Source organism: Theropithecus gelada, chromosome 17, assembly GCF_003255815.1.
Source record: "Theropithecus gelada isolate Dixy chromosome 17, Tgel_1.0, whole genome shotgun sequence".
NCBI lineage: Eukaryota > Metazoa > Chordata > Mammalia > Primates > Cercopithecidae > Theropithecus > Theropithecus gelada.
The window spans coordinates 83,869,121-83,891,054 of record NC_037685.1 but is presented as its reverse complement, the minus strand read 5'-3'; positions in this window follow the sequence as shown (position 1 = coordinate 83,891,054).

Below are 21,934 nucleotides of genomic sequence, written 5' to 3'. Positions count from 1 at the left end.
TGGCACAAGTATACATATGTAACAAACCTGCACGTTATGCACATGTACCCTACAACTTACAGTATAATAATAATAAATAAATTAAAAAATAATAATAATAAAAAAAATAAAAATAAAAATAAAAAGTATTTTTGAAGCATGTAACTTAAAATAAAAGCAAACAGCTCACCAAAAAAAAAAAAAAAAAAGATGCACTTACATGGACAGCTACATTGCACCTTGGCTGGCAGAGGGGACAGGTTCAGAGAAGGAGGAGTACTATCTGCAGATACTTCCCACCTCTAAAGCTTTGCTCAAGGCCTAAACTTTCTGGATCATTTCTAGGGCAGAGTTGAGTTTTTTCTACCCTAAGTCTCCTTTTTATCCACTTTCATCTTCCTGTGGCCTCCTTCAATAACAACAGCAACACAATCAACAGAGGGGAGGCCCTGGTGAACAGAGAATCAGAGATCCAGAGGCAGTGGGAGAAGCAGTAACCTAGCAAGTGGTGCACCAGGGACAGCAGAGGAAAGTATGACAGCTTCTGGGGAGCTTGTGGGGCCTCATAGCAGAGAACTGCAGGCGGAAAGTCAAAGGTGTGGCTCATCCCCCATCAGGCTGTGAATCAACAATGTAAATCTTGGGTGCTGACCTTCTCCAACCAATACTGTCTTATTATGGTCAATTTAAAGAAAAGAAACACAGTGGGAGACAGGGAACAACATAGATTTAAAAATTCCAGATTCCATTCACTTCACTAAGTACCCTCTTCTAACGCTCATGTTATATTTTAAATATAGTGTTTATTATTAGCTATATACTGGGGTCAAATGGTAAAGATACAGGAAAACATTATACATAAAGGCACACCAGAAAAAGCAATTACAATGCAGTGTTTATAAAAGTGGCAAAAGTTGCTTGGGAGCATAAAGAAGGGACAGTCCAAAAAGTCCAGGAAGATGCCCTGGTAAAAGTGGTATTTCAGCCAGCATCTAAATGACAGGTAAAAGACAGCAGGATAAGAGGGAGGTTGAGAATGTTGTGGCAGGCAGATAGACCATATATGCAAAGGACCAATAAAAGTTCTTCTTGTAAGAACTAAGAGAATTTTCTTATTCAAAGGCAGATAAATAAGTCTGAAGAAATGATAAAGACTGCGTGATATAGGGCCTTATAAAATGGAAGTATGGCATTGCCTTGAGAGTCTACAGAAAATAAATCAGAAGGCAACTCCTGTGTATCAATCAGAAGAGTTTAGGTTTTGCAGTGGTAACAAATAATACCAAAATCTCAATAGCCTGGCACAACAAAAGGTCACTTCTTACTTCTAACTAAATGCCCAGCATGAAGTTGCATATATGACATGAGTTGGAAAGGGGACTTTGCCCATCAAGATCACTTCACGGACTCAGGCTGACAATAGTTCCATCTCTCAAAATCTTCCAGAGTGACCTAGGTGGGGAGAACAGAATACAACCATTCAGACCAGATTCTTAGAGTTTCTGCCTGAAAGTGACACATAATTCCTTCCACTCACATTCTCTGGCCAAAGCAAATCATCTAATGTCAAGAGAGCAGCGAAAGGGGGCGGGAAAGAAAAAGAACCAGAAATATACGGTGAATTGCACTAATGGTATCAATGCCCCCTTCGTCCTTCCTCATGGTTAGTTATAAACTTATGTTTATAAGTAAGTAAACATATTTAAATGTTTCAATGTAAGTAAGTAGTGCTCCCTTACATTGGACATACCAAATAGTTCTTGTCAACTTAGTCTCACAGGTTTACTTGAACCCCAAGATGCCTCTGTTGAGACAGCAAGTATTACCGTGCCCCTTAGATTAACAAGGAAAATGAACAGAAAAGAGATGGAGGAATCCTTGCCAGTATCATTCAGAAGTGGAATAGAAGCAAACTCCTTGGTTTCTATCTGTTGATTTACCCATTTCAATCCTATCTCATCACTACCTAGAAGAAGAAGTAAACAGAACCAAATAAAGCAAATTCCTGCAGAAACCAGAGATGCCTGTATTTCCTGGGTCACAGCAATGACGAAGGTAACTAGAGCAAGCCATCCTGTTCTCTTCCTTTGTGCTAGGCAAATATTAAATCCCCGGGTCTGAACCATGCTAATGAAATGAAGTTCTACAGTGCCACTGGGAAAGTTCTGAGTCCTCCGGGAATGAATGCGGTTAGAAAAGTTGATTCTCTGTAGGTTCACAACTCTGAAAGTAATTCACTAGAGTCTTCCTGTCTGCTTATAATTGCAAAGTCTGAAATGGAAGCATTTGCAAGGATAACTAAACCACACCAATATGATTCCCTAAAGGTAGCGCTTTGCTAGTGAATGCCATAGGCTCACTAAGCTAGCTGATTGGAGGACTGAAATATTTTCCAGACAATTCAAGAAAACTCAAAGAACATCAATTTCAATGGCCTGGTTTGTATGAGGGGGCTTATAGGCCCAATGCAGATAATGGACTTCATGCTTCACAGGTTAGGGACTACCAAAGCATTTTCTGAGCCTTTTTTTCACTTCTTTGATCACAGATCCTCTTTGTGGGGAAGCAAGTCCAAATACCGTAAATGAAGGATACGCAATAACATAAAATAAAACATCTTATATTGTAGAATGGGCCACTTTCTTTCAAGCACTAGGGTTTGTTTTCATCATCTCAACAATTATTACTCCAAACTATTAAAATCCTGCTGCAGTAATGATTAGCTTTAAATTATTAAAAAAAAAAAAAAAAAAAGTACAAGTAACCCAAAAGGCTATGTGGTTTCGTAGGCACATAAACTTTCAAATATGTGAGTGGGCATGTGAAATGTTAGAAAAGGAAATAGATACATGGTTTTCCCAGGAACAAATGAAGCTGTGGAAAATGCCACAATCTCCTCTTCATTTTGCTTTTTGCATAGATTTCAGATTCTAAATCCAAATAAAATCTAGCAATTTTTCCTAAATAAAGCAGAAATCAGAAGCTTAGCCTAGACTCAAACATCGACTGAGGTTTCCACATACTGACTGACCCTGAACTCAGTGTGTGACTCAAATTTTTAAAAAAGAAAAAGAAAAAAAAATGTACACAGACAGTGGCCTGCACTCTGAAATCTCATGGGTGACTTGGAGCAGTCTTCATTTCCTGCTTTCTTCTGAGGGTGATTTAGCCTTAGCTATTTCTGAAAGCTTGGGGACAGAGATAAAGATTATCTCTCTTCCTGCCCATTTCTCCATCAGTTCTGAGCTATATATCTGGGGTCCAAGACATATGTGTCCTCGTCCTGGATATTGAATTCTGCATTCACCTTGTATATCACTCACTTGCTGCATTTCCTTACCATCGTTTCTTTCCTTCTTCCTTCCTTTCCTTCTCCCCCACCCCACTCCTTTTGAGCGAGGCTGCCAGGTCATTTTAAAGCATGAAGATGAAAATGGATCTGACTTGACTATGTAGGCCACTCTCTTTGGAATATTTAAATGAGATAAATGATCCCAGTCTGAGCACCAGTTCCCTGACATATTGGAGTGCCAAGAGCCATGTAGAGCTGTCACTCTGAAGAATGACTTCCAAGCCACCATCCTGCTGTCCTGCAGTCCTTCCACCCCCAGCACCCTCACACAAATGTGTATTTCCTGCAGTGGGGTGGGAAGGCAAGCCCATCCGTACTGCTTGGGGCCAAAATCAACTAAGAAACAGATATTCCCTTAGAACAAGCTAGCACACACTCACCCACACAAACCCAAGGTTTGAAATGAGGAACTGAAACTGCAGTTTCAGATGTGGATTTGTATTCCTTGCAAATGTCTCCAATAGCCAGCAAAGCTGTGAGGGTGCATGATCCCTCTAAACTGGACTATTGTATTCAAGCTGTCATTTTTCATTTTTAAAACCCAGATCCCTTTAGGTAATCGGTAACCTTGAAAAAAAACTGAACACTGAAGCACAGTCTGCTGAAAGTCCTCTGAGAGACTAGAAAACTTGGTGAAAATATATAAACATCAGTGCCCACACTGCACCCCACCGCCTCCTCCAGTGTTCCTCGCCCTTTCCTTCTGTCTTCACTTTGAATGTTTCACAAAGTTGAGACAGGTTTAGGTTATCACTCAAATGCTATGACTCAAACTCGGGGAAATTGTTCCCGTAATGGAGTTCTCAATTTACTGGTCAATTTCACCTTGATTTTGTGTCACTGTTAGCTTTGCTAGCCCTTCAGCTTGTATTACATGCTCGAAAAATGTGAAACATTTTCAAATATTTTAAATATCACAGATAATTTTATTCAGCTCATAATCTCCTTCTGGAAAGATAAATAAAAATAATTTTAAAAAAGAAAAAAAAAAGGAGACTTGTCTCTGGTCTTGTCTTTTCATAGATAGCTAAAATCTGCCACCTTCTGGATTTTTCAGGACAGCTACCATATAAAGTAGCCCGCTATTCTTTATCACTTGCCCAGATGTTCTTTAACTATGCAGTGACACTGCCATCTAGTGGGCACTTTCTAGACTGTTAATTCAACAGAAATGTATAAAAGAACGTTTTTTAAGGAGGAAGCAAATACTCATTTAGATCAATGTACTCGAATTACAACGACCAAAAGAAAACAAACTTCATAAAGTGTATTGAGGGTTGAATCTAAAAGTCAGAATTTATAAAATCAATTTTCAGCATGGAAATAAGATATTTATGGTCAAATTAATACAGCTGCATGAAAAATGCATTTTTACTTCAAATGACAATAAACAATACTCTCATTAGAACTATGGTAACTTCATTCTCCACCTAAAACAGATGGAGAAATTGAGCTATTTTTCAGTGTTTTTACTTCATCACAGGAATAGATCAAATTATATTGGTGGTTTAAACTCAGCTCTAATGTTGCAATGAAAACAAGATCAATATTTTTTTTTTAACAATTTCTAGACTCTGCACTTTAGACCCATTCTTGAATTTCTTCCGTGCCTTTAGGACAATCCATTTCAAAGAGCATCAGAGGCCAGCAATGTCTGACTTCCTGGTCATTACCCTGTTTCATCCCCAGGAATCAGGTCACAGTGAGAGCAGAATGTAGGATCAGATGGGGCCCCTACTTGTGATGTTTCAAGGACGTAATTTCATTGCTTTCTTTTCTCATATGTTTTGAAATCTCCTGGGAGTCCTCCTTTGGTAAGATGAAAAGGTTTCGGGGGATCTTTGCCCCCCATGTCAGAAACAGTGACTGCAGCTGTGCACTCTAGTTTGGTGAGTTGTCAGGAATTTAACAAACTATCTCGGCAGCTGTAAATCTACTTTGCGCTTGAAACACAGTAAAGCATATATTGTATATTCACAATCTGGCACGAAATTTAGTTTCAAAAAATCAAAATCAGTTTAAAGTTTTGACTGACAGAGAAATAAGCTCACCATCCTCATCCTTCTTCATGTCTTCTTTCCCATATATGGGACGACATCTGCCTGGCCTCGTCTTTTCACATGCCACAGCCCTAAACAATTCCCTGGAGCCTTTGTTCTTCATGGTGGTCACATGATGCCAGCCTGGGAGCACTGACTGCCTCACCTCTGTGGATGTACAGGGAGCCTCAGGTCACTTGTCAACCCCATCAGCGTGGCCACAGAGAAACCCTCCCCCTGGTGCCTCCTCATCTCTCCTTCTTTAACTGTTTGTTTGCTGTTTGTGGAGAAGGGGTTAGGGTTAAACACATAAAATAAGTTGAGTTGACCACCCAGGAAAAGAAACATTGCATTGAAGCCAGCCCCAAACCATACAGTATTTTAAAATTTGGAAACACAAGCAGCAGAAGCTTGATCTGGCTGAACTCCCAAGTCACTTGGGAATCAGAGGTAAGGATTTCAGTAATGCTTCTGCTCAGGGTATTATTAGCAACACCATCTCTAGGCAGATATTGATCACAGAGGAACTACTACATGTTTTAATTCCTCTCTCCTTTCTCTCCCCCGGCTGCAGGTGACCTGCCCCCATAGCCCATTTTCAGGTCTGCTTTGACAGGGGATTAAAAACACATGCAGACTGGGGTGAGGGGCTGAGAAGGGGATGCTGTGGCTAGAAAAGCAGCCCCAGGGCTTTGGTGAGATTTTGACTGACATAGATGAGGCTTAGATTTTGAGTTTCTGCCTGCTAGTGCCCGCCATGAGATGGCCCTAGCTTTCTGATCTCTGGAGCCGTAAGTAGCGTCCTCACAAAATTCCGTATCTCATCATCAGCCCCACTCAAAGGGAAAAATAAAGTAGAGGTCAGGAAGATTATTTGCACTGGCTAACCGTGGATGCTACTCTAGCTCTCAGCTGTTAGGTAACTTAGATATTGTAACCTGTTAGGGACCGAAGATGGAGGCATCAGTAGGTTCTTTGGACAAGGTATCACAACAGCAACTACCCACAGTGGGCTAGGCTGGTGGCAAGAAGAGTTGGGGGTCAGAAGATGCTTTTTCTGAAAAGTAGACTTCAGAATAAGGGTTGTCCATTTCTAATTTATTACATAAGTATGTCCTGACAATTCTTCTATGCCGAACAGTGCTAAACACCAAGGATTCAAAATGTCTCCTGGATTCAAAGGGCACTCAGGATAGAAGGAGAATCAACACTTTTATAACTAACTGTACAACAACTTGGCAAGTGGAAAGAACAAAGAAGTATGGGAGTGAAAAGGATGGAGTAACTAATTTTTCTGGAAAGAGAGAAAATCTCACAGAGAAGGTGACATCAGAAACGCCTTAAATTTTAAAAAGGGAGGGATGGAGGTGTTAACAACTCAAGAAAAGCACCTGTGCAAAGGCAGGGAGGCCAGGGCACTCATGCAGGTCTGGAGAGCTGAGGCAGAAGAAGCCTGAGTCAATGTGGTGGGTGAGGCCTGGAGAAACCAGTGGTCCCTCTCAGCTGGAATCTAAATATCTTACAAAAAAGTGTGGCAATAGGGAGCTGGCATAATTCTTCAAGCAGGAAAATATATTTGAGATTAACTTTGGCAGTAGTAATGAGAAAGGCTTGGAGTGTATGTTAGTCCATTTTCACGCTGCTGATGAAGACATACCAGAGACTGGGCAGTTAACGAAAGAAAGAAGTTTATTGGACTTATAGTTCCACATGGCTGGGGAAGCCTCACAATCATGGCAGAAGGCAAGGAGGAGCATGTCACATCTTACATGGATGGCAGCAGGCAAAGAGAGAGAGCTTATGCAGGGAAACTCCCATTTTTAAAACCATCAAATCTCATGAGGCTTATTCACTATCACAAGAACAGCACAGGAAAGATCCACCCCCACGATGGGAAATCTTCAATTATCTCCCACCAATCCCACCCACAATGCACGGTAATTATGGGAGCTACAAGATGAGATTTGGGAGGGGACACAGAGCCAAACCATATCAGAGTGACAGGCTGGGGGCGGGAAGACCAGTAAGAGGCTATTCCAATGGTCCAGGTGAGAAATGATGAGATCCTTAACTTTAGACAAAGAATTAGAAGTAGTGAATAAAAGAAAGATTTGGGAGAAAAGTCCAAAGCAAAATCAAAAAAAAATCATATTGGAGATGAAAGTTAAGGGCAAGATGGTTAACTTACATAAAACTAGGGGGTGATGGTGCCATACCTTCAGAGAGAAAGAGAACAGTTCTGGGTTCACGTATTAAAGAAATTGGGTTCAGAGATGCTGCACTGATGGAGCTTTGGGGATGTCTAGCAGGCAACTGCAATTACAACTCTGAAGATCCCATGAGAGGCTTATAGCACAGATTTGATCCCATAAAAGCATGAGTTCCATAACTGTTTTGTTCACCAGCACATCCCAAGCCTAGAACAGTGCTGGGCACCTATTAGAGGCTCAATGAATATTTGTTGAACAAATGAATGAATCTGATGACCATAAGCCTGTGGGAGACAGCAGAATGTACTGGAGGTGGGTAAGATTTTTCAGAGAGTGGAGAACCAGGGTTTGGTGGACCTGTGATTGCCCAAGGCATCAGCTTGACTGGATTGAAGCATGGCTGGATGGCTGGTAAAGTATTGTTTCTGGGTGTGTCTATGAGGGTGTTGCCAGAGGAGACTGACATTTGCATCAGTGGACCGGGAGAGGAAGACCCACCCTCAGTGAGTGTGTATCATCCCATAGGCTGCCAGCATGCCAGAACAAAGCAGGCAAAAGAAAGGAGACAAGCGACTTGCTGAGTCGGCTTGCACTCTCTCTTTCCTTGTGTCAGACTCTTGCTTCCTCTCCTCCTGCCCTGGGACATCAGACTCCAGGTTCCTTGGCCTTGAGACTCTGGAACTTACACCAGTGCTCTCCAGGGAGCTCTCAGGCCTTTGACCTCATACTGAAGGCTGCACGATTGACTTCCCTGGCTTCAAGGTTTTTAGACTTGGACTGAGTCACACTACCAGCTTCTCTCCTTCCCCAGCTTGCAGATGGCCTATTGTGGGACTTCACCTTGTAATCCTGTGAGCCACTTCTCCCTAATCAACTCTCTTTTATATATCCTATTGGTTCTGTCCCTCTGGAGAACCCTGACTGATACAGTGGAATTGAGGAGGACATCATAAAAGTATAGAGGACACTTTTAAGAAGTTCGCTGTGAAGAAGAGGAGAGAGAAACAATGGTAGCTCATGGTTTCTTTAAGATGGGCACAATTGCAGAGTGTCCAGCTGACAACAGAATTTCATTCAGATATTTCATATGAAGAGACTTGATGATGAGGTGGTTTATAGCGATCTGGACACAGTTAATAGGACCATAAGGAATGGTGTGGCACTGATGCCATAACAACATGAGAGACCGATGGCAGTAGGAAGCCCTTATTATCCCCTGGTCTGAATGGGCAATGGCAGGAAATAGTGTTACCAGTGCCCAATGAGAGATGATAACTTGAAGCAAAACCTGCAGGCAGAAGCTGTGGTTGCAGAGGGATAAAGCCATTGCCAGACCACAATGCCAAAACAGGGAGTCAGTAGGAAAGAAAAATCCTAACCTATCTCTTCTAACTTCCGATCTCTTGCCCATGCCTCCCATTGACAGAACCCAGCTGGAAACCAAAGGGCAATGGAGTGAGGTAATGCATTGTTGGGAACCCCATCTCCTGGAGCACAGAGCAGGGCAGAGAAGGGACAAAAAGTGATCTGGTGGGGTGGGGCAAATGGAGAATTGCCAACACATCGACCCAAGTAAAACAACAGAAAAATAGTGGAAAGCTTGCAGATGCAAAAATGAGTGGAGCTAATTGCTGGAGTTAGGGAACCTAACTATGAGATGGCAGCATATAGGCTTAAAAGAACTGATATTTCAACACAAAGTAGATTTTGATGACACCAATCTATTAGATGACCCTGAGTGGCCCCTCTCTAGGTGCCAAAAATAAGTGCTACAGTAAGATCACCCTTCCTGTCTTCCGGGATGACACTGATGCTGTCAGTTTCAGGAACTTGGTTCAGCTGGCTCATTCCAGGGCCACCTCTGGGCATATACTAAGGATCTCTCTTTCCTCCTGATACCACCACCACCTGCCACCTCTCCAGAGGCCGCAGATGCTGAAGCTTTCTAGTGAGACACGAAGCAGAGCCCTCCAGAAGCGTCATACCACTGCAGCTCTTAAAGCTGAGTTTTTACCAACACATCCAGCCCAAACAGCTGTCCATGAAACGCAGCCTGCCAGATACAAAAATAGCTTTAGTTGCTTTAGACACCCTCCCAAGAACACTAGAAAGTCACTGCAGTTTAGGGACGAAAAACTAGCACTTAGGATTATTAAGAAACTTGTCCGAGGGTATGCTTTACTATCTGACTCCAGAGCCCATGCTTGGGACACTTTTTTCAGATAACACATATTCACTGACCATCCAGTATGCACCAGGGATAGTTCTAGATGCTGGGAATTAAGAAATAAACAAGGCAGAATCCTCGCCCTCCTGGAGCTCACATTCTAGGCGGAGTGGCTGGGCAGCGAGCACAAATCCATATGATCATCTCGGATAGCAAGGAGGTCCTCTCCCAGCACCTTGTTGTGCAGCTTTTGGATATTCTCCAAAGCCGAGCTCCAAAAATCCATGATCACAACACAAAACCTTGATTGTTAAGAAGGCAACACACCCACACAGCAGGTCTGTCTGCTGTGTTTGTGCTGCATCTTCCCACCAGGCACTTGAAGTGTGTTAAATAATCATTGCCATCCTACTGCAAGTGCATTTCTCTTTTATTTTAATCCTATTATAGAATTTTTTGATGGCAACCTGCTGTTAGAGTACATCTAACTATGTTAAAGCTCCCCAGGCCCTGAGCATGAAAGAACCTCTTCAGAACACACGCTAGGACAGGTCTACCTTGTTAGCATGGAAATGAAAATAAAAAGCGCTGCTTTGGGGCAAGGAGGAGGAGGACGGGTGTTCTAACACCAGCGCTTAGGAGGTGATCTCTCCTTGTTCTCTACTTCGTGCTTCAGGTGGTAGTGGCTTGATGGTGGAAAGGATTCTTTTCTGTATTCTACCCCGTGCCTGGTGGTTGGTGTTTAAGCAGAGATGACGAGTAATATAACTTGCAACTCTTTAGCTAAAGGTCATCTCTGCTGCTCTTTCGCTCCAGTTGCTTTTTGGTGTAAGGGAATCAGTAGTCAGCATAACCTACAGGCTCACTGCTGAACTTTGGTGATGTTTCACTAACAAAGTGGAAATATATATCATTTCGATATGCAGGCGAACTTCTTTCACCTGCAAATATGCACATAGAGAACAGCCCTGGCATGGCACAAATAACAGCTTCCTAGAGACTAGTGAGTTCATATTCCTTAAACAAAGCTATGTTTATGGGTTGCCACAAGAAGTTGTATTCTAATGAATTATTTCACTTTAAAAAATGACAACACAGAGGTAAAACTTTACTGGCAGTAAAAATTAGAAAATATATAAGACACTCAGACTTCTGAGTGACAACCTGTATGCCCAGGAGAATATTTAATGGATGCCGTGAATAGTTAATAATTGAAGCCCATTTGGACAAGATATGCTGGCTCTTGTTTGTGGTGGTGGAGGAGGAGGTGACAATCATTAGCCACTCTTCATGTTCTGAAAGGCCAATTCCTGAGAAAACTGTTTATAACGAGTAGGTTCCCCTGTAAGGATAATGACTTATTCTGATCTTTTTGGCCCACAATACACTATTACGTCTCAATGTATATTCGAGAGTCAATATGAAGAGTTGAAATTATTAATAATGTTTTCTGAATGTTGCTCATGAATTCTTTTCTCACTAACAGCCACAGTTGTACCAAGGAGATAGGAGCAGATTATTTTAAAGAAAATTTGGCCAAATTATTTACATGTAAGAGTGTGCATGTGTGTGTGTCTGTGTGTGTATGACTAGATTCCTTGCTGATACGGAGGTGTGACATACAAGTCATCTCCTTAAAAACAGTCTAGAAAATCATACTGAGTGAATCCCTCAACTTGGGGGTGATTTTTAAAATATTTAACAGCCAACCAGGCATGAAGCAATCAGAGCAGACCTTGGCTGTGCCAACGCATTGTCACAAACATGGGTCCTCTCTCAACCCATGCGAAGCTCTCATTAAATGAATAGAAAGGACCATCTATTGATTTAATAACAAACTGTTTCTAAGTTCATTCTGTGGGGATCAGGGATCCTGGGCTAAATGATAGTGATTCATAAAATAAAAGGATATAGCTCCTGCCTGCAAGGAGCTCAGAGTCTATTAAAAAATATAGAATGTATACAAAACTCATAATACTCAATCTACATCATACTCGGAAGAAAGTATAACTGTCTTAAGACAGGTATGCATGAGGAGCTAAGGGATTTGAGAGAAGGGAAAACTTGCCATAGCTGGAGGAAACAGGTAGCTCTTCATGGAGGAGGTAGTGTGTCAAAGGAGCTTGAAGGGTAGATAGGATTCAGACGGGAACAGTCAAGGAAAAGAGTATACCAGGGGAAGGAAAAACCTAAGTGTCAACTGAAAGGTGAGAAACTGTGCAGGCAGTTTCAGAGAATGTTTCAGCTTGTCTGTATCACAGGACTCATGAACCCTGGTAAAAAGAGACACAACTAGGAAGGTAGACTGGGGTCAGATCATTATAAGCCATGGACACCAGAGTAAGGAATTTGAACCTGATTCTGTAGGACTTGGAGCACACTCAAAAATTATTTCAGCAGGAGAGTAGCATGATCACAGCTTCATCATCAATCAGCTCAACAATATTTTAACTTTAACAGGTAATGGTGGCAGCAAGCTGGCTCCAGAATGCCAAGCTTAGCTGCATAAGGTCAGGCACCGGGTTACATGTGTCTCTCATGCCTGAGCCTGGAGAAATAACTGCTTATTCAAGCTGTCAGTCACCAACTCGCTGGAAGCATCCTCTGTGCAGGGACAAAGACGAATGCTTCTCCCACTTAGTACTTAGCAGCAGGATTTTGCTCTGCTCCACAGCTGTCACCCGAGACCTGGACAAAGGAGAAGCTTAAGAGGATCTGAGAGGGAAGTCTGTGGGCACGCCCATTTTTACTGTCTATTTCTGTGAGCTTGGCTGACAATGCTGGTCAATGTTGATTTTTCTGCATGAAATAGAAAAGCAGAACGCTGTTGATTTTATGTGTTATGGCTGATCAATGGGGGGTCAGAGTGAGACCTTTGAGAGGTGCTGAGTGGGAGGAACTGTGATGCTTTTGATGGCCTCATTTGTGTTGTGTCTTCTTCTGGGAAAGAGGAAGGTCAAGGTGAATCCCTCTTTCAGACACATATGGCTCAGGCGATGTCACCCCTGGGCTGAAAGGCAATGGCGGGGGCGTTTCCAGCCAGGCCGAGCAAGGAGAGGTGACATTTAAGGGCTTTTGAAGAAATACTGCACTTTTGGCAAAGAGACCCCAAGTTGCACCTGCGTTTCTGCAGGCTCTTCACTTGCTTTTTATATCCTCGCAGGCTATATCTGGAATTGCTGAAAGGTGGAAAATCTGCACACCCCTTAGGCATTAAGAAAGACAGCAAGGACAGGGCAGAATGTGATGAAAACTCAGGAGACCTGGCTCTCCAGTAACTAGGTATGTGTAATTCCAGCCCTTACCACGGTGCCTTCAGTCAAGGCTCATAATCTTTATTTCTGCAATACTACCACTAATAATAACTACCAATTATTAAACACCTTCTGAATGAAGGTGTTTTATGTGTACATTATTGTATTTAATCCTCATAATAACCTCAAAGGAAGTTACTATTGTCCTTATTTTAAAGAAGAAATTAAAGTTCTGGCAGGTTAAGTAGCTGGCCCAAGATCACGTGAAAATAAACAACAAAGCAGAATTGATCCCAAAATTTCCTGTTCTTAATAATTTGCTATGCTGTCTCCTCTACATTACTTCGCTTACCTGTATAATGGAGATAACCAACATAAGAATCACAACCAAACTAATTACACAATATGGACAGACAGGCCTTACACACCATGAAGGACTGGGCAAATATAAGACTTCGTTGCTGTAAAGTCCACTCTGCCTCTCTTTTGTTAGGAATTTGTGAGATATAGATGTGAATGTGCCTTCAAAAGCCAAATAGGTAACGCAAACTGAAGTGTTACTATTGTTAAAAAAAAAAAAATTGCTACATTATTATACAGCACATATCAGGAAAGCAGAGAAACAGGAGGGGCTACCCTGGGATCCTTGGGAGGCATTTGACTAGGGAAAGAGGTTAAATGGCCTCTTGGGCCAAAACAAGAGGAAACAGACAGTGCAGAGACACATCTGCTCTACTCGACAGAGCCCGAGACGTGGTGCCTGACACAGCATCGCTCTTCTCTCTTCCGCCAGTTTAGGGTTTTTTTTTTCCCCATTGTTCTGCTCCCACATGGTTTGCATGTAAAAGCAGCACAGTATGGACATCATTAAAAGTATCGTGACTAGAGGCTGAAATGAGACACTGATTGTCCTATTAAGCAACAGATTTCATAAACAAATGCAGTTCATTCTGCCCGCAGCCTGACATCACTGTCTGAGGAGCACTGCTGAAAATAATTTATCTGCTAGCGTTCTGTTTAAAGTTTCAGATTCCAAAGGGCCCCAGTAAGTCAAAAAGAAATAGGTCGGCAAATGGTTTGCTGCAGCCGCATAGTGCTTAGTGAGACCCCTCCCAAATCACCCCGGAGCCTGCCCCCAGAAAGCATCCCAGTGTCCCTGTTGCTGTTAAACCGCCATGGCTACAAAGCCACCGGTGCAGCCAACTGAAGCTATGGCCTCCCGAGAAGTGACAGATTTAAAAGAAGAAATACTGTGCACTTGCTGGAGGCAAGTTATTTTAATATAATGCCGAGATGACAGCTCTCTACATTTAATCATCAGACTCCTGATTTTTTGCTACGATGTTAGAATTTCTCACAATTTGAGAAAAATGTTTCTTTTCCATCTAGGCCTGACAGTTGCATGTTTGCAAGAAATGTCTGTAAACTCCAATTATTTTTAGTAAAATGTAAATGATTGTCTACATAAGCCCTCTCGTTTCCAACAGCCCTCACCTCTAGGAAAGGGCAGCAGTTGGCCGTGCTTTGGGGAGAGGCCTCTGAAGCTCTGTCATTTTCCTAGTGGTACTAAATTGCCACTCAGAAGTCTTGCCTCTCTTTGTCACCTGTATTATGACCATTTCTTTCTTTAATAGCGTCTGTGATCAGCAGCTGTCAGAGAAGCTGTGCATTTGATTATCTATGCTTAAGTGGGTTAAAGCAGCCTGCCTGGTTCCCAATCATAGCTCAGCTACATCTTCAGGTTTGGCAGCCATTAAAATGGACGTTTGCGTAATTCTCTAGTTTGCTAATTCATACAAGGTCCCGTAAGGTAGATCTGAACTATTCTCATACCTGTTTCTTTTTTAACAGATGAGAAGCTGGAATGGAGACAGGTTATAGCTTCATTAAAGATACACAGTACAATGGGACCGCTGCCAGGACCCACACCCGGCGCGCAGGTGACTCCATTCATTTCATTTGGGAAACTTTCGGTAAATGTCTACTCTCTCGAGGGCCTGAGGATGTAAAAATAAATAAGACGTGCGTTCTTCTCTAGAGGAGTTAACAAGATAATGGAACAAATAGAGAAGAAAATAAATAATTGCCGCACGTTGTGAAAGGCAGGGCAATCCAGGAAAGCTCAAAGTGCCACGGGGATGTTTCCGTGACTGAGCCTGCCTGTGGGCTGGGGAAAGACTCACAAAGACGGTTAGGTAGGGAAGGGAGGGGGATCTCCGCCTGCAGACAGATAGAGCCAGATCCGCACAAGCAAAGGCAGGAGAGGTGAGGAAGCACAGAGTGTTTGAAGAGCACGGCACCCATGGCGAGACAAGAGTACAGGTCACTGAATGGAGGAAGCATCTGGAAAGTAAGCTGCAAAGGAAGACTGAGGCCACATGGATGACATTGGTGGCCTTTTAACTCCTGAGGGTCTAACGCCCATCCCAAAGCAGTCTGGAATAAGTTTTTGCACATCAGGGACACTCCTATCCCTGCCCTCAAGAAAGGGCAACCCGAAACCTATGGCCCCTGGAGGGAACACCAACCCACTGAGTGAAGTTCCCTCTACCCGCTGTGATAAACCAACCAGGACGCCTTCCAAAAGACAAAGAAGGCCCTGAAACTAAAGAAATCATTTCTGGCACCTGAGTAAATAGGAGAGAACTTTGCTTTTCCTACAGTAACCTAGAGAAACTCAGCCTATTCTTGAACTCCTGTTAAATAATTCCTCACCTGCCCATTCGTGCTCAGCCCACTTCATTTACAGCCTTCTCCACTGGCTTTGGTCTAGCTATACCTTATTAACTGGAATGTGGGTCTCTCAGAGAGAATGAGGCCATCACTAATACCCTTTTCCTGTCACCTGAAAGAGAAGTGTTGATATGCATTCCCCTGGAAACACGATGAATTGCAGCCTCCACCTCTCTTTGATCTCATTGTCACCTATTTCTGAAGTGCAAAGCTGGGACTTGTGAAGTGGTGCTCCTGCTAATAACAGGAGGCATCTTGCAGATCTGGGTTAACTTCCAAATTGTATCCTGGGTAACCAATGAGTGCTTCTCTGTAGCAGTCTGTGTTCTAAATCGCTACTCACCAGAGACAACAAGTGAGGGACTTTCGAGTCCTACTGAGGATGTCCCTGGAGATGAGTCACATTCCCTGCTCCATTACCTGCTGTGTTTGCCACTGGGCACCTCGCCCAGCACCACCGACAGTGCTAATGGGATAACTCATGTAAGCAGCCTTCTCAGAATGCCTGGACAGGCTGCTACTTTGTAAATGCAAGGTATTGTTCCCAGCGAGGCAGATGCCTGATTCTTAGCAATGTACAAGATCCGGTTCTGCAGCCACTAGCACTTGTGCTATCTTTGCAACCTCTCTTCCTTCTCCTTCAATGTGCTAAATTGAGATACAAATGATGCTGAAAAGGAACCTAAATTCTTTTACAAACTATACACTCCAAAGGGGAAGAAAAACATCTCTGGAGGTGACTGTATTTATTCTAGCACAGCTCAGTATAACCGCCACCAGACCACCTCACCACAGGTTCCAAATGAAAAATTTTGAGGGCTGTTGAACACACTGCAAGTTTTCAGAGCAGATCCGTGGAAAGTTACTTAGCACAGTTGTCTCCGTAATTGTGACACATTAGAGAAGTGTGTGGTGTACCTTGGCCCTCAGCCTCACGCTTGCCTGGGTGGTGGGACAGCCTGAGGTTAGGATTCTGCGCCACAGCCTGTTAATACCAGCAGGGAAACTGCTGCCTGACAACCGCATCACAAGCTGGGCTTTGCAGCTTAATCCTATTTGGTTTAATGGATTTGTTTCCTGAATCAGAGGGTCATGAATAGAAAGAGGATAAAACTGGTGCCACGGTGATGCCTTTGAACTGGCCTGGTGTGCCTATCAAGTGGGCTCTTTTTCTCTGATATCCACATATCCATGGTGCTAAACTACAGAGACTACAGAGTGGAGACACCCTCCAGGGTCCTCCTTAGCCTAAAAGCAACTAGAAAATGTCTTCTCCTCCACTTCCACTGCCTTCCACCCCCATGCCCAGCCCCTGCCCCCGACATCATAATTCAATCCAACGCAGTTCCTAAGCAGAAAAGAGATTTAAGACATTTTAACACATGGATTTTTTTCTTTAGATCTTCTTTCAGCTATATGTGATTTTGTGCTTTCTCATTTACTCAGTGAGGGCCATGGCATGGCATAAATAATCATACAAAATTAACAGAAATCCCAGGCTAATTATGTGCCAGAAAGACACTGAGGACATAACTTATCATTGCTTTTTTACTCTTCATAAAAACCCTGTGAAATAGCTATGATTATTATGTCCATTTTGCAGATAAGCAAAAAGAGGCAGGAAGAGGAAATTTTTAAGCAGACATTATTGATTGCAAAATTTTATGTATTATTAGAACAATGCCATAATAATGATGTCAGTGGTCACCAGTCGAAGGACTGGAAATTTCCTTCTGAAGTGGAAGAAAGAACTCAGATTTCAGAATCTAATCTGGGTTAAATCCCAACTCCACTACTTGCTAGCTGTTAAATTTTATACAATTTTCTTAATGCATCTGGACTTCAAGATAATTGCACCAAAGGTTGATTTTTGTAAGAGTCAAATATGGAAAAAATATATGATGGGTTTAGCACAAAGTAGGCCCTTGACATACGCATCTGCCCCTTCATTTTTCTGCCTACCCATCTCAGTTCTGCATCTCATGAACCACAATATTATCTGTTTAATTGCCTGTGGCAACTCACTGTCACCTTATAGGTGTTTTATATATCATTAAGATGTATAAATGAAAGTGGTAGGGTAATACACTCACCCTCATCCCTACCCAGAAAGGGCATAAAATAAGGGTGTAAATTACTAAAATGCCTTAGAATGTTTATCCATGCATTTAAAAAATTACAAAGGAAAACCTTAATTAACCAGACCCCAACAATGAAATCAGTTAGAATTTCTAGCTATGAGACAGAATTATGAAGTAATAACAACAAAAGAGTCTTCAAATATAGTGAACTGCATCATTAAGTAATGAGCTCCCTGTCACTGGATATTTTCAGGCAAAGGCTGGACAACTAGCTATGAAAGAGGTTGTGTTAGTCCATTCTTGTGTTGCTATAAATAAATGCCCGGGGCTGGGTAATTTATAAAGAAAAGAGGTTTAATTGGCTCACAGTTCTGCAGGCTGTACAGGAAGGATGGTGCCAGTATCTGCTCGCCTTTACTCATGGCAGAAGGTAAAGCAGGAGTAGGCATATCACAGAGCAAAAGAGGGAGCAAGAGAGAGAATGGGGAGGCCCCAGACTCTTTTAAACAACCCGATCTTGCATGAACTGACTGAGCAAGAACTCACTGATCACCAAGGGGGTGGCACTAAGCCATTCATGACAGATCTGCCCCCATGATTCAGTACCTCCCACCAGACCCACCTCCAACACTGGGGATCACATTTCAACAGGAGAGGACACACATCTAAACCCTATCAGAGATTATAAAGGGAATTAATACATGGGCTGAGGATGCAATGAAATCAGTGATTTTTCAAACTGTTTTTAGCAGCAGAATAAAAATGAGGCATTGGTAGAGCCACTTGGGCCGAAGTGAGGTGAGAAGCTGATCCCCCCATGAAGGCTCTAAGGAATTCTTGTGATGTCTTGGGACGCTATGAAACTCTTTATAAAACAACTGGACAAGATGATTTCTAAGATTCTATAACTCTGTAACTCTAATTCCATCAGGAATTAAACCAAAAAGAAAAACCAACATTAGCATAGTATCTTCCAGTTTTGCAAAGTCTTCCCATGCATGGACATTATCTTGCAGAGTGTGTTATAATGTGAGTTCAGACTGATATACACTATGATTTACAGGGCCATACACATGATGGCCCAAATAAAATAAGCACAAAATTGTAACCACAATGCTATTATGGAGACAAGAAAGAAGGATGCTGGGAAGTTGGGGAAAGGGGTTGACAATGAGACACAAGAAATATTAGCATCCTACAACTTCTACCCCAAAGGAGGGGCATGTTTTCAGGCACTACTCTTTGAGACAAAGCAAATATAGCCTTTAAATTATCTACCAGTTCTGAGGCCCAAATTAGGGAAACAGCCTAGAGAGAAAAAAGATGAAAAGTAGAAGCCATTTTTTTTTGCAATGAACATCTGCAACTAGAATTTTGCATTGTGCACCCCTTAGGAAAGTGATGACCTAAGGTCTGGTATTATTACTCATAAATCTGTGCGATAATTAATCTGAATAGCAAAGTGGCAAGTTATAGCAATGTGGTTCACGGAAACTTATCATTGAGATGGAGATTTTGTGCAATCACCAACAGATAGACTGAGGTTTTCCTGTGATTTAATAACTTAGCTCTTACTTTTAAAGAGAGTATCTCATTCCTCATAAAACAGGCCTAAGATTATGAACTGCTTGATCAAAGTTCTTAATTGAAACTATGCAATCTAGTAAGTTTAAAGAAAAATAAATTTAATACTGTAGAATGTTATATATGGGGTGTGTGTGTATGAGTGTGTGTATGTGTGTGTGTGTGTAGCAGAATCATTAAAGGGCTGAAGAAGCAGGTAAACAGATGATTCTAGAATGAGGTTTTAAGAATTCTTCTCAAGAATCACAGCCCAGAACTGACCACCAAAGAAGCTCCTCCCAGAGCAACTTACTCCTAAATCATGTAGGCTCTGCCATGATCCATGACAGCAAATAGATGTGTTCCTAATGAAAGTTACCCATGCATGCATCTGATTAGTGGAACCTCATCATGTACAGAGCCCCAGCTGCAAGTGAGCCTGGGAAATGTGTTTGGTTTCCATTATCTTAAGGACAAAGAGGCAGTTCTAGGAGGGGGATGGAACAATGCGTAGTGTTCTCAACTGAACCACTGCAAAAATACAAAAGATGGGTAATTGGAATTAAGAGAAAGTCATACCGTGGATTGTATCTCATTTGCTGTATTATGTATGTTTGCTCAAAAATTGATCATAAATTAAATATTTTACTCTAGAATGTAGGTTTATTAATTCCCATCTTGTCCTTTTGCTGCCCTTGTAAGATCATGAATTGAGAGTCCTTCCAGATGGAGGCACCATGGTGAGTCTGAAAAGATAAGGGCTTTCAAATCAGAGAGGCCAAATCCTGAATCCTAGCGTCAGTACTTACATAATCAAACAACAGTTCATTATTAAATCTTTTGAAATTTCTATTTCTCTTTCTGTAAAAGCAAACATGCTGCTACCCACCTTTCAAAGTCAGTGTGATCACTAGGCTGGGCACAGTGTCTCATACCTGTAATCCCAGCACTTTAGAAGGCCGAGGTGGGTGGATCACTTGACGTCAGAAGTTCGAGACCAGCCTGGCCAATGTGGTGAAACCCTGTCTCTACTAAAAATACAAAAATTAGCCAGGCATGGTGGCATGCACCTATAGTCCCAAGCTACTCGGGAGGTTGAGGCTCGAGAATCGCTTGAACCCAGGAGGTGGAGGTTGCAGTGAGCAGAGATCGTGCCACTGTACTCCAGCCTGGGAGACACAGCCAGACTCCATCTCAAAAAAAAAAAAAAAAAAAAAAAAAATTCAGTGTGATTAGTGATTACTGAGTGAGATCCTATCAGTTTTTAAAACAGCCTGGCACAGAGCAGGTTCTCGATGACTGCTTGTTTTCTTCCACCCTTGTTTTTATCAGTTAAACAAAGGACTCCTAGCTGACAGTCATACAAAAGTTCTGTGGCCACAAATAAGCCAATCTGGTAAGTTACATCCCTTACGCAGTCCTAATAAGTCTCCACCAACCATCTAACAAAGTCTTAGCCCACAGAGACTCCCGATTATGGATTTCCTTTTAGAGGGACATTTCTTGTGAGTGGTGATCGGTCTTAGGCAGAACTAAACCTGGTATTCCCCCTTGGTCGGAGGCTGCCCCAGAAGAGTTGGCCTCATTTTTTCAAGCTGACGTGAACCTTGATGGCAGTAACAATGGAAGCTGTCAGCTAACTGCAACCCCTGCAGCTGAAGGGCAAGTTCTGTCTTGAAGGGTAATCCAAGTGTCCCATCTCTATGACTGCCACAATTTAAGAGTAATTGAAAACAAATTATTCACACTTGTTACAGACAAATACTATCATACTCAAACACTAACATATAAGAACTGAAGCTTTACTATAATTAAAAGTTGTTAATTTTGTCATCCAATAAATATTATAATGAGTATTCACTCCATGCCAGGCTCTAGTCTAGTGCCAGGGTTATGACAAAGAGTAAGAATGATAAGGTCCCTGCTCTTGTGAACTTAACACAGGTTTTTGTGAGGAAGAATCAGAAAAACAAATAGTGCTATGTCCTAACAAAATTATAACTGAGTGTTGTGATAACCAGTCACAATATGAATACTTTCAATTAGATGATTTTAAATTTGGTGGTGGGGGAAGTTCTTCTAAAAGTGGTGATATCTGAATAAGAAAGGGATGCCAACCTTGCAAAATTCTTGGGGAATCTTACTCTAAGCAGAGTTAACAGCTGGCACAAACTGCTAAGGTGAGAATAAGTTTAGTTAGAAGAATCTGAAGACTCCCAGATCCAAGCAGGCAAAGGGATTGAAATTAAAACCAAAAATAGCATCTAGACTTTTGGGTTGAGTAATTGAGAAGATGGTGGTTCCATTATTGAGATAGGAAGAAATGACAGGTTCAATGGATGAGAATCAAAAATTCTATTCTATAAATACATTAGGTAAAATATCCATTAGATACTCAAGAGCATAAATGATACAAGACATAAAAAGAGTAAGGAAGGAGGGTGGGCAAGAGATGGAAACTTCCTTTTACCTGTTTTTTTTTTTTTTTCCTTCTTCTTCATTTTTAACCATGTTTATAGGAAAGGGTTTTGGGTGGGGGATGAAACTCTGTAACCG